The sequence below is a fragment of the Pristiophorus japonicus genome, chromosome 6 (assembly GCF_044704955.1).
Source record: "Pristiophorus japonicus isolate sPriJap1 chromosome 6, sPriJap1.hap1, whole genome shotgun sequence".
NCBI classification, from domain to species: Eukaryota; Metazoa; Chordata; class Chondrichthyes; family Pristiophoridae; genus Pristiophorus; species Pristiophorus japonicus.
This window is the reverse complement of record NC_091982.1, coordinates 15,317,175-15,331,560: the sequence shown is the minus strand read 5'-3', so window position 1 is coordinate 15,331,560 and position 14,386 is coordinate 15,317,175.

Sequence of the window (14,386 nt, the reverse complement as noted above, 5' to 3'; positions counted from 1 at the left end):
CCCCCACAAGTGGTCCCAATGCCTCAGGAAACGAAAGCCCCTCCCGCCTGCACCATCTCTCCAGCCACGTATTCATCTCCATCCTCCTATTTCTGTACTCACTAGCTCGTGGCACTGGGAGTAATCCGGAGATCACTAACTTTGAGGTCCTGCTTTTTAATCTCTCTCCGAGCTCCCTAAACTCTGCCTGCAGGACCTCATCCCTCTTCCTACCTATGTCATTGGTACCGATATGGACCACGACCTCTGGCTGTTCACCCTCTCCCCCCAGAATGCCCTGCAGCCGCTCAGTGACATCCTTGACCCTGGCCTAAGTTAAAAATCCCCAGTTTCCCCAATCAATTTGCACCAGTGTAACTCACTTAGTTATGTTTTTTTTAAGTTATTTTTTTCTCAAAAAGGGGCGTTACCAGCCACCTAGGCCAGTTTTGGCCATTTAGGCCACTTTGGCCAGCTAATAGTTACTCCAAATCTACTTAGGTCAGCGTATGTGGCCACTTGAGTTAAAGAAATCGGCAGGTAAGTACATCTGAGGCCATTCGGCCTGGGATAGGGGCGGGAAGCAGAGAGGACCTGGACCTGAACCAACCGAGCCTTAGGGAACAGACTTGCAAAAACCATCCTTCCTTCGCACAGTTAACATAAGAAATACAAAATTAAAGTCCTACCGTCAGCACTCGGCCCGGGATTCACAGAACGCACGCAGGAGAACTCACAGAACTCACCGGAAGGCCAGTCACCCTGGGCTTGGGGCGGAAGAATGAACAGGGAGGCCACTCGGCCTGGGCTAGGGGCGGGAGCGATGGAACTGGCCTGCATCGGGGCAGTATCAAGCCTTCAAAATGTTATCATTAAAATCCACCTTATTTATCGTTTGTTGCTCGGAAAGGGAACAAAACTTCAACACTTTGGGCATCCAGTTTCAGAAAAAAGCATTGCCAGATGAGGATTAGCAAAGTTAAATGGAATATAAAAAGCTTGTATTTTACCTTGATGTCATTTGGCAGTGGAAGAATTGTTGGGTAAAGACCAAACTCATTTCATCTGACCTCTCCTTATTAAACATCTTTACCTGTCTCTGTTCAGTGCTGTGCCTCATGGGAGGAGCTGGCTATTGTTTTCAGAACAGTGCCCGATCTGTAATAGCCGTTTGCCAACGCGCAGCGCTACTGCACGTGTGCAGACATCACTAATATGCACTGTGCATGTGCAGACGTCCCGGCACATTTTCCAGCGCAAAACACAGGCTCCACCCCCCGAGTCGACTGGCCACGCTGCGTGACTGCAGTGAAGAGGCCAGACAGCGTCCAAAGTTGTAACATTATTTTCTGGAGCATCTTCGGACGTACTTAAGCGGCGCAACTCAGGTAAGTGCGCCGAAAAACGGGCTCAGCCAAAATCTACCCCTATGACTCTAATGTCCTTGCTATAATGGGATGCCCAGAATTGCTCATAACCTCATCAGCAGGACCTCTCAATGTCATGGAAGATGGTGACTCATTTTTTTTAAATGTGTCCAGCTGACAATAGCTTAAGTAATGTTGTGACTACTGAAAATCTAGCTCGTTCCAAAAGGATGAAAATTTAAATGGTTATATTTATTCAGTAAGATTGCTGTATTGCACTGCAGTTTAGTCAGCTTTGTAAGAGTTACTGGTTATTTATAGGGTAAGGGTTACCCTCTGAGTAACTATAAAGGGAAGTTGTTTATTCACCAGAGTAGGAGTTACTTACTGTATAGTTGTACACAGTTGATGTTTATTCGACAGAATAAGTGTTACTCACAGTGTAACTATTTGAAAATGTTGTTTTTACACAGGGTAAAGGCTACTCACTGTAATTGTACACAGTCTTTCAGCAGGATAAGGGTTAACATGTATGAAGTATTTGCCTTAGATAGATCACAGCCTTGAGACACAATGCATTTGTATTTGAATATCTCCAGCATGAATCCTCAATGGAGTTTGGTCAAAGTGCAGCCACAAGGGCAGGGCGAGATCATCCCTAATGTCTGATGTTTAGAAAAAGCTTATGTGCAAACAAGTTTGTTAAACTTTGTAAACACTGCTGCTGTTTGTATAGTTTCATTGTATTTACTGATTTTTAGTCTCAACTGTATAGTTCATTCACTCTGCCACTAACCTACACTGAACAACACGATTCTGGGTTGAATCATTACTTTTGAGTTTCCACAGCAGCAATTCAAATTTTTTTTTATCAAGAATCATTACATCGATTGGATAATTCAGTTTCCAATGGGTTTGTTTTCTTTGGAACAGAAGAGGCTGTGGGGAGACCTTATTGAGGTGTATAAAATTATGAGGGGCCCAGATAGAGTGGATAGGAAGGACCTATTTCCCTTAGCAGAAGGGTCAACAACCAGGGGGCATAGATTTAAAGTAATTGGTAGGAGGTTTAGAGGGGATTTGAGGGGAAATTTCTTCACCCAAAGGGTTGTGGGGGTCTGAAACTCACTGCCTGAAAGGGTGGTCGAGGCAGAACCCTCACCACATTTTTAAAAAGTCATTGGATGCGTACTTGAAGTGCCGTAACCTACAGGGCTGTGGACCAAGAACTGGAAAGTGGGATTAGGCTGGATAGCTCTTTGTCGGCTGGAGCGGAGCCGATGGGCCAAAATGACCTCCTTCTGTGTTGTAAATTTCTATGATTCTACGATTCTAAGATTGAAAATTGAACAACTGTGAAATGGTAGCTTTTATACCACTCGCAGCTGTTAACTATTCACAGCAATGGAGAGTCATTGAGAACCCGACGTACTTATCTGAGGTGATCTCCGAGTGCTGGAAACCTCGTAAAAAAGCTGGAAAAATGGTAAGTACCTGGTAAAATGCTTTTTAAATACCTTTAAACAAGCTGTTGACGACTTCATTTGGCTTCCCCGCCACTTAGTTTCGGGCTCTATGAACTGCAGGCGGACTCGGCACTTGGGAAACTGACATGGAGGCGGGTTGAAAGCGGACTTCCGCCCCACTGTCAATCACTACCATTTTGACAGCTGACCCACCTCCAAACTTGCAGTCACAGCGCCGGTAAAATACCGGCCTAGCAGTGGGAATCCCACCTGGATTTTCACACCCTCGTCAATAGTCTGTTCCTTTCCCATTATTTTCAAAACCTCAATTAGGTCATCTCAAAAACTCTTGTTTATTTTAAAAAGAGTAAAAAAAAATCCTTAACCTTTTCTAATAACTTATATTGCTGATACCTGGAAGATGTGTAAGAGTGGTTCAGAATGACGTTCCTTCCAATTTTAACCACCAACATGTGTTCAATTGGAGGCCAAGTCATCACCTGGAACCATTCACAATCTTACAAATGTATTTTTTTGTGACACAATACATGACACAAATTCTGCAACTGAGTACTGTCATGTATCTTACATGGCTACTTTGGTACTATCTTAAGATGTGCCACCAGGGGACATGGCAGTGGGAAACTTGTAGGTTACCTGTACAGGTGTGCCTGGCCTAGTATAAAAGGCAGGCCACCAGGTGTGATCCTCACTCTGGAGTTAACTAATAAAGGACTAAGGTCACTACAGTTCAAGTACAACACACCTCCTCGTGGAGTCATTGTTAGAGCATCTGAGGACACAACAACTGGTGATGAGATTACGAACTTTCACGTCGAAATGGCTACCCTTGGTACGTTGCAACAGTTCGCCGATGGTGATGATTGGGACGCCTTTGTGGAGAGGCTAGAACACTTTTTTTTACAGCAAACGACCTGGCAGGACACGACCCGGTCGTACTGGCTGATAAGTGCTGTGCTATCCTGCTAACCAGTTGTGGGCCCAACGTCTATGGCCTCATCGGGGACTTGCTGGCACCAGCGAAGACAACGACCAAGTCGTACAAGGAGCTCGTAACCCTGATCCAGGAGCAACTCAAGCCCAAGGAGAGCATCCTCACAGCCAGACACCGGTTCTATACCCACCGACGGCCCGAAGGCCAGGAAGTTGTGAAATACGCCGCAGACCTCAGGAGGCTGGCGGCACCGTGCGAGTTCAGAACCCACCTCAACGAAGTGCTGCGGGACATTTTCGTCATTGGAATTGGCCATGAGGGCCTGCTTCATAAGCTACTGTCGGCGGATACCACAGTCACACTGCCGAAGGCCATCTCGGTGAGCCAGTCATTCATGACCTCAACCTGCAGCTCTAGGCAGATGTCTCACCCTCAGGACTCAAACCCGGCAGGTACTGTGCACAGAGTGGCGCCGTTCAGGGGCTAGACTGTAGAGCGTGAACCCGCTCAGGGAAGAGAGAACAGGCCCCTGAGTCCCTTAACTCAGAGTCCACGAGGAGGGCTAATCGAGTAGCACCATGTTGGCATTGTGGAGGGAATCACAGGGCTCACCAGTGCCACTTTAAAGACTATTGTCATGTATTCAACTGTCATTGTAATCCATGTATAAACTGACCTAAGTTGTACACCGTGAGAACACTGACCACTAGGTGGTGAACTTGTGGGAGACACTCCTAACCTGGACTTTCAGGTAGAAAAAGGGAAGCTCCATCCATCTTCTCCACTTCAGTGCTGGCTAATAAAGGTTACTGGTCACAGAATGACCTTCTCTCTGGTATGGGCCTCGTGTGCATTTATACTGTATAGCAAGGACATATTATTGGCGATGAGAAACTGGGATTTAAACCACGCGAGCATGGCCACTAGCAGCACAGACGAGAGGTACTGTGTTGGTGATGATTGGGACGATTTTATTGAGAGACTACAGCAAAGTTTCGTCACTAAGGAATGGTTGGGACAGGATTCGGCCGACAAACGCAGGGCTCATCTCCTGACAGTTTATGGACCCAGGACATACTCCCTGATGAAGGACCTTCTAGCGCCAGAGAAGCCGATGGACAAGACTTTTGAAGAGCTCAGTAAGTTGATCGGGGAACATTTTAAACCGGCGAGCAGCATGCATATGGCGAGACACCGGTTTTACACGCACCGGTGGCGAGAAGGGCAAAACGTTCCAGACTTCGTGGCAGACCTCCGACGACTGGCGAGTCTATGTAAGTTCCCAGATGCATGCAGAGCGGAGATGCTGCGAGACTTTTTTATTGAGGGCATCAGGCACGCTGGGGTTTTCAGGAAACTGATTGAGACCAAAGACTTGACCTTGAAAATGGCAGCTTTGATGGCCCAGACATTTATCTCAGGAGAAGAAGAGACCAGGATGATGTTTGACAAAAATCTTGGTTTAAATGCAGAAAATGGACAGGGAGTCAACATTGTTAACGCGGCACACAGTTCTTCAGGCAGACAGGGGCAATCAGACATGCCCGAGCATGTAGTCGAACCCAAAGGGGGAATTCAACAGAGACAACGGCTAGCTGAACGGCGATTCATGCCATCGCAAGGGACAATGCAGCCAGTAATGGGGCCATCAACACCTGTCAATAGTGCATTCAAGGACAGTTACAGAGACAGAGATGATCGACTGGTAATGGACCTTTTGTTTCCTACAACAACAGTTCATGTTGGAGGTGTGGAGGCAAACACACAGCCAGAGCTTGCAGTTATCAGCAATATACCTGCAGAAACTGCAACGTCAGCGGTCACTTGGCGCGTATGTGCAGGAAGCCTGCAGCCAGGTTGATGTACGAGGAGGGCCCGATGTAAGCCCTACGAGGCCAAATGGACACTGGGGGAAATCGCTGGAAGCTGAAGTTCAGCGAGTTCATGTGGAGCACATATACAGTTCATACACCAGGATGCCACCGATAATGATGAAAGTGCTCCTCAATGGCATCCCAGTATCAATGAAGCTAGACACGGGGCCCAGCCAGTCCCTGATGAGTATCAAAAAGTTCAACAAGTTGTGAGCGTCCAAGGCCAGGAGGCCAAAATTATTGCCGATTGACGCACAGCTACGGACATTTTCAAAGGAGATCATTCCGATGCTAGGCAGCGCCACGGTAGTCGCGACCAGCAAAGATTCAGAGAACAGGTTGCCACTCTGGATTATCCTGGGGGACGGTCCCGCTCAGCTGGGGAGGAGTTGGCTTGCTGTCATGAACTGGAAATGGGGCGATGTCAATGCAATTTCTTCTGTGAAGCGAATATCATGCTCACAGGTCCTGGAAAAATTTGACTCACTATTCCAACCCGGCATTGGCACTTTCATGGGGGCCAAGGTAGTGATTCACATAAACCCGGACGCCAGGCCAGTACTCCACAAGGCCACAGCGGTGCTGTACGTGATGCGGGAAAAGATAGAATGCGAATTGGACCACCTGCTGAGGGAAGGCATCATCTCGCCAGTCAAATTCAGTGACTGGGCGAGCCCGATTGTGCCGGTGCTCAAGGCGGATGGGTCGGTCAGGATATGTGGTGATTACAAGGCCACCATCAATCGGGTGTCACTCCAAGACCAGTACCCGCTACCGAGAGCAGAGGACCTCTTTGCGACGCTATCCGGTGGCAAACTTTTTTCAAAATTGGACGTGACCTCAGCTTACATGACCCAAGAGCTGGTGAGTGAGTCGAAGAAGCTGACCACCATCACGACACACAAAGGGTTGTTTGAGTACAACAGATGTCCGTTCAGGATTCGCTCGGCTGCCGTGATCTTTCAACGAAACATGGAAAATCTCCTCAAGTCAATTCCAAGGACGGTGGTTTTTCAAGATGACATCCTCATCACGGGTTGCGATACTGAAGAACACCTCCACAAACTGGAGGAGATGCTACGCAGACTGGACCGGGTAGGTCTGCGACTGAAAAAGGCGAAGTGCGTCTTCCTAGCCCCAGAGGTAGAATTCCTGGGGATGAGGGTAGCAGCAGACGGGATCAGACCTACTGCGTCCAAAACGGAAGCAATCCAGAGAGCACCCAGACCCCGTAACACGACGGAGCTGCATTAGTTCCTGGGGCTCCTGAACTATTTTGGTAACTTTCTTCCCAAATTGAGCACGCTGTTAGAGCCGCTACATGTGCTCCTACGCAAAGGTCGCGAATGGGTCTGGGGGGACAGCCAGGAAAGGGCTTTTGATAGAGCACGCAATTTGTTATGCTCCAACAATCTGTTAACGCTATATGACCCATGAAAAAAACTTGTTTTAACGTGCGATGTGTCGTCCTATGGTGTTGGGTGTGTGTTGCAGCATGTTAATGCCAAGGGTCAGTTACAGCCGGTAGCTTATGCCTCCAGCAGTCTGTCCCAGGCAGAAAGGGGCTACGGGATGGTAGAAAAGGAAGCGCTTGCATGTGCATATGCTGTAAAAAAAATGCAGCAGTAACTGTTTGTCAGGAAATTTGAGCTGGAGACAGATCACAAACCCCTAACGGCCCCTTTTGGCTGACAACAAGGCCATAAATGCAAATGTGTCGGCCCGCATACAGAGGTGGGCACTCACGTTAGCCGCCTATGACTATACAATTCAGCATAGACCGGCAATGAAAACTGTGCCAATGCACTCAGCAGGCTCCCACTAGCCACCACCGAGGGGGCAACCGAGCATGCTGCTGAGATGGTCATGGCTGTTGAAGCTTTCGAAAGCGAAGGCTCAGCCGTGACAGCCCGTCAGATCAAAGTCTGGACAAATAGAGTCCTGCTACTGTCTTTAGTCAAGAAATGTGTCTTGAATTAGGACTGGGCAGCCACGTACGGGGCATGCCCTGAGGAATTTAAACCATTTCACAGGCGCAAGGATTAACCCTCGATTCAGGCCGATTACCTACGATGGGGAAACTGAGTAGTCATGCCCCAGATGGGCAGAGAGGCGTTCACCCGAGAACTCCACAATGAGCACCCGGGCATTGTCATGATAAGGCAATTGCCAGGTCACACGTTTGGTGGCCAGGAACTTTGTGTTCGTAGGTGCAACACGTGTGCCCAGCTGGGCAATGTGCCCACGGAAGCTCCCCTTAGCCCCTGGTCCTGGCCCACCAAGCCATAGTCATGCATCCATGTGGACTACGCAGGTCCTTTCATGGGAAAATGTTTTTGGTTGTAGTAGACGCCTACTCCAAATGGATCGAGTGTGACATTCTCAATTCAAGCACATCCTCTGTCACAGTAGAAAGTCTATGGGCAATGTTCACCGCCATGGTCAGCGATAATGGCCCGTGCTTTACAAGCATTGAATTCCAGGACTTCATGGCAGGAAATGGTATCAACCATGTCAGAACGGCACCGTTCAAGGTGGCCTCAAACAGCCAGGAGGAATAAGCAGTGCAGATAATCAAACAGGGGATGCTCAGAATCCAAGGGGGTTCCCTACAAAGCCGCTTATCATGCCTCCTGTTGGCCAATAGATCCCGACCACACTCGCTCACAGGGGTTCCACCCGCAGAGCTGCTAACGAAAAGGACGCTCAAAACCAGGTTATCCCTTATACATCCCACCATGAAAGAAATTCTTGAGAGCAGGCGCCGGTCACAATGTGACTACCATAACGGGAATGCGAGGGCGCGATGTATTGATGTCAATGACCCTGTCTTTGTCCTCAACTATGCTGCAGGGCCCAAAAGGCTTGCAGGCACTGTGATTGCCAAAGAGGGGAATAGGATTCTGGTAGTTAAACTTACCAATGGACAAATCTGCCGCAAACACGTGGATCAAACAAAAAGGAGGTTCAGCAACCCCATAGAAGAAGCAGAGGAAGAACACAATGCAGAGTTCACTCCACCACAGGTGACCGAACACCGGAACCAAGTGGAGGAGAGCCCAGTCACTGTGGGCAGTCCAGACAGCAGACACTCAGACCAGCGCCCAACGACTGGAGCCCCAACTCAGGCGCTCTACAAGGGAGCGTAAACCACCAGAGAGACTTAACCGGTGATCCCAATAAGACTTTGCGGGGGAGGTGATGTCATGTATTCAACTGTCATTGTAATCCATGTATAAACTGACCTAAGTTGTACACCGTGAGAACACTGACCACTAGGTGATGAACTTGTGGAAGACATTCCTAACCTGGACTTTCAGGTATAAAAGGGGAAGCTCCACCCATTTTCTCCACTTCAGTGCTGGAATAAAGGTTGCTGGACACAGAGTGACCTTCTCTCTAGTGTGGACCTCGTGTGCATTTGTACTGTATAGTAAGGACATATTAACTATGTTTGCAAAGGCTGCAGCACAAAGGGCCACCTCCAGCGAATGTGTAAAAGAAATAGGACTCACTGTATCGATGAGGAGTTCGCAGATGGCCATGAATCCAGCGTGGATAGCATGTTTACCTGCACCACCAAGCGTTTCCCGCTGAAGATGGAAGTCGAGATAGAGGGAAGTCCAGTCTTCTTGGAAGTGGACACGGGGGTGAGCCAGTCAGTGATGAATCAAGGAGCCTTTGAGAGGCTATGGGACAATCCAGCTGAACGACCCGAGTTGGCCCCGGTTCAGGCAAAGCTGCGCACCTACACCAATGAAATCATCCCAGTCATTGGTGGTGTGAACGTAAACATACTCCATGATGGCACGGTGCACAAGTTACCTCTGTGGATTGTTGCAGGTGATGGACCAATGCTGTTCGGCAGAAGGTGGATGGAGAAGATCCATTGGAAGTGGGAAGACTGTGCCCCTCCAGCGATCGAAGCCCTCTGCACGGAAGTAAAGCAAGCCCTCACCTGAGGGTGGACCCGGCACCAATGAGCTGACCAACACGGCATGCAAGACACAGACCGCTCAGCATGACTGCGTGGAGATGACCCAGCTGTGACGACCCGAATGCACCTTCCAGGCTCCAGTGGCAGGACTCCGGAGAAAGAAAATCGGATCCAGAGGCGACTCCCCAACTGCGGAGGCAGAACTCGGGGAGAAGAGGATCACTGCAGTCGACATCGTGGACGAAGAAAAGATGGCGCCCGAACCACGAGGTGATGCGCTGAAGACAAAGATGGCCGCGGCCAGACCTCGAGGTGCAGCGGTGATGGATCAACACGTGACACCAAACGGAGAAGCGGATTGGGGTAAAGATAGCAAGGCTCTCTTAAAGGAGGCCTACAACCCACTACAATTAAAGGGACAGTTCCACACATTTAAGTAATGTAACAGTAATTGTAATCTGGAGACAAAAGGTGCGACGGATTATGTAAAGTGTATAACCGATCATGTAAAATGTGTAACTCATAATTGGAATTGTATATATGCAACCAGTGAGGAAAAGTCGTGCGATTATGTATAATGTGTGATTGATGATCTGAACTGTGCATATGCAACCAGCAAGGATAAGTTGCGCGATCGTGATCGGACCCCTAGAGTGTCCATCATAAGCAAGGAAAAGCTGTGCGATGCAGGATTGCCGCTGCATGCAGCCAATGCAGCGGGCAGACACCCATCGGGTGCACACAGGTCCAGCGAGTTACCCAATGCTGTAGCCTGCGTCCCGGGGACCAGAGTCAGGCACCACGAAGCGTGGCCACAAGCAGCCAACACACACGAGCTGCGAAGCAAGCGACCTCAGCAGGGCAACGGCAACGGTGGTGATACCATGCCCTGGGTCAGCTCCATCTCTCAGGCAACCCATGGTTCCAATGGCCACAAGCCTGAAGGAGCAGACTGCACCAAGGCCACACCCCTAGATGTAGGGTCACCCGCCACTGTTTCCCCAGAGGAAACAAGCACCAGCCGGGATTTCAAACCAAGCGACGCTCAGGCCAGCGAGTCAGTGGTTCCCTGTGCACTGCAAACGACAGCTCCTTAGGGAGCAGCTAGGAACCAGGGTGTAAAGGAAGGATGTGGGGGTGGTCACAGACATCTGTGAACCTGCATGATGCTAGGGACCACGGCAACAGCCCCGAGAGCAGGCTATGCGAGCCAACCAACTTCCCACTGGCAGCACCGGGCACTGAGCCGCCACCAGACCTCAGGGACACCACCCAGCAGCTCTGGGACTAGCTCGTCCTCATGCACCGGTCAAACAAAAAAAAAACGCCCCTGCCACACCAATATGAGAAAGGGGGGAGAATGGAGTGGTCAGGAACACACACACACACAAAGAGCAACCACCAGCACGCCACTGCACCCACTACCCACCCAAGGTTGAGCCGGCCCGCCAGAGGTCTACCAAACAAAACCCATATAGAGCTAAGCCCAGAGCACAGTTAATGCAGGGGCAATTTGCACTGAGGGTTCAGGGGGGAGTGATGTCCTGTATCTTACATGGCTACTGTTGGTACTATCTTAAGGTGTGCCACCAGGGGGCACAGCAGTGGGATACTCGTCGGTTACCCATACAGGTGTGCCTGGCCTAGTTTAAAAGGCAGGCCACCAGGTGTGATCCTCATTCTGAAGTTAACTAATAAAGGACTAAGGTCACTGCAGTTCAAGTACAACACACTGCCTCATGGAGTCATTGTTAGAGCATCTAAGGACACAACAAGTACCTCCTTTAAAAGTATCATTATCATTGATAGTCAGCTCTCCCTCAGTTTGTGAAGGCACTCTACAGCCTTATGGAATTAGTGAGGGCACTAATGGTCTGTGCTGAGTTAGCAGATCCCAGCTGAAGTGTTGCATTACATTCGAATCACAAGCACTGGGCTAGGGAGGGGGAAAAGCCAGCTACAAAGTATGGCTGTGTATCGATATCAGATGTGGACACGATTGGACTCAGCCATTATGGCCCTTCACAGTCAAAAGCCTGTCCACACTCACAGTTCAGGCTCATACATGAGGAACGGTCACTTTGTTGAGGTACGGAGAGCTGCTGGTACCATTCCCTACATGTGCCTTCAGGAGAGGAAAGAAAAATGTAATTGAAAAAAATAAAAATAAATCAGCCCCAAAAGTTAACAGCCCCTTCTGATGGATTCCTGGCCTAACTACAGTGGGAGTCTGCCGGAAGGGCTGTAAATTAAATTGGGATCTGGATATGTTGGATCCTGATCATGTTGGGCATTTCAATTGTCTTGGAGAAAGAGGAGAGGGACTGGGGCAGGAATTACACCAGGACTTCCAGTTTTCCTGTCCCTGCATGAGACCCATCATTGGTTTGGCAATGGAGCACCTGGCTAGACCTGGTGTAGAACTGGGCTGCATGCTGAATAACAGAGGAGTGACATGTTTATTCATTCAATGCAGTCCTCTTATAAAGGGGGCCACAGGGGGTAGATAAGATAGGTTTTTAGGTTGGAACTGGTAACCTCTTCCTCCTGTCCCAGCCAGTCACTTTTCTGCCAAGCTAGATGCACCCTTAATGACACAAGTATCTGCGATTAGCAGGCTAATAAGGGAGCCTTTCCTTGACCCTGAAAAGTGCACTAGTGTCAGTGATGGAGGTTCCCAGTACTTCCACAGGCTGCTTCCCACTACGATGTTTTGTACCATCGTCTTTACGTACAGTTTTACAGATGTTTCACACACCAAGATAGTCACCCATCACTGACACTTCAACACCATGTGATTCTACCCTTCGAACATTACAGAAAATGCAGATATACACAGAGCTCAAAGGGAGAATACAAAGTGCTCTAAACTGAATGCTATTGCATTTGCCTCTTAATAGGAAAGGATTTACATCTCCGCTAAACAGTGGAAATGGCAATCCTATGTAATGATAATGTAAAATGTTATAAAAAGAGCCATTTCATTGACAAGATTGCAAGCTTTATTCTTGAGCACTTTTATCTCTTTATATTCTGCCTAAACATTTGGCACTATTCCACTGGCCCATAATGCTTAATTGTACTGAAGCTTCTGGGCTTCACTGCTGCCAAGATTGCCATGCATGGGTTCTTCTGTAGATGCCATTATCACACTGCCACCTCATTATGCTTTGTACCCATTACAGCTGTACATATTAGCTTTAGTTACACCCTATTAGCTACAGCTGGGCTAACAGTGAGGATTAATGCGCTCCCTGCATGCAAGAAAGCTCCACCTTCTTATAAGAAGATGAGCTAAATGCCATACCATTCAATTACAGGATTTGAAATGCTGTATTATCTTTTTTGTTACTATTGGTAACAGCGTCCAAGTGTCATTGTTAATGTTGAAGTTGAAGCAGGGCTTTAACTGATATGGGATATTAATGTGTTCATTTTGCTGCTGTCAGTACTTCCTAAGTCAGTGCTTTGGTTGCCCCAGTGTTTCAGTTGCTCATTTGGGGTATTTTAAGAATAAATCCTGAAAGATGCGCAACCTTGTAGTTTGTTCCTTGACTGTGTCTAGATTATTGCTGTCTGCCTCTTTTCTATCTCTGCCTCCCTTTTATCTATTTGTCCCTCTTCTATCTATCTCTGACTATATGTACTGAGATCTATAATCGCTATTTTTCTGTGTATCAGACTCTCTTGCATTCTTTCCATCTTTTATCATAAAAATTCTTGTGCCTGTTGTCCACACCATGACGGTTCAGTCCATTTTCTTCTTCTTCATTAGCCAAGTGTTTAAGTCACTGTATTTTTTTCTTTTATCATTGATTATTTTACACGTCTGTTATTCAGTCACAAAATCTTTCCTCCAATTCACATTTCGCCCTCAAAATATTTGTATCCCATCAGATTGCACAGCAAAAATATTGAGATATACAGCCACCATGATAATTCCTCACTCAACGCACTATATAATGGCAAATATTTTTTAAAAATTTTAAAAATCACAAACTCATCTGTAATGTGGCTTTCAACAGCATTTCACCCCTCTTCCAGCAAGGACTGGGAAACTGATCCCAATTGGTTCCCGCTGCAACTTCCCCGCACAGCGATTTTGCAAGCTGGCTTATCGCCCATATATATTGTTCTCGCACAAAATGTGTGCAAGTTAAATCAGGCATGTGTCCTGCAGTCAAAGAAGGCCCATGAGCAGCTTTGAAAGATTTGCCCACCTTTGGGTGGGAATCTGCCCAGTGTTAGTTCTGTTCATTTAAACTGGATATGCAAGATAAACTGCATGTTGTAGAGAGCTCTTTTTTGTTTGCTGCTTTATTATTTGTATTTGTTATAATATTCAATAAATTGGTTATGTTAATTAAAAAACTGATAGATCAACTGTCCTCAAAGATGCCTGTGAAAAAAACATTTCCAAAATGTTTACAGAACAGGAAACTTTTTAAAGGATCACTTTATTTAATGGTTGTCACACTACAGAAGACTTGCCAGGAGAATCAGCTGGCATTAGGGATGAACTGCACATACCGACCATTATAGAAACATAGAAAATAGGTTGAGGAGTAGGCCATTTGGTCCTTCGAGCCTGCATCACCTTCAATATGATCATGGCTGATCATGCACTTCAGTACCCCATTCCTGCTTTCTCTCCATACCCTTTGATCCTTTTAGCCGTAAGGGCCACATCTAACTCCCTTTTGAATATATCTAATGAACTGCCCTCAACAACTTTCTGTGGTAGAGAATTTCACAGGCCACAACTCTCTGAGTGAAGAAGTTTCTCCTCATCTCGGTCCTAAATGGCT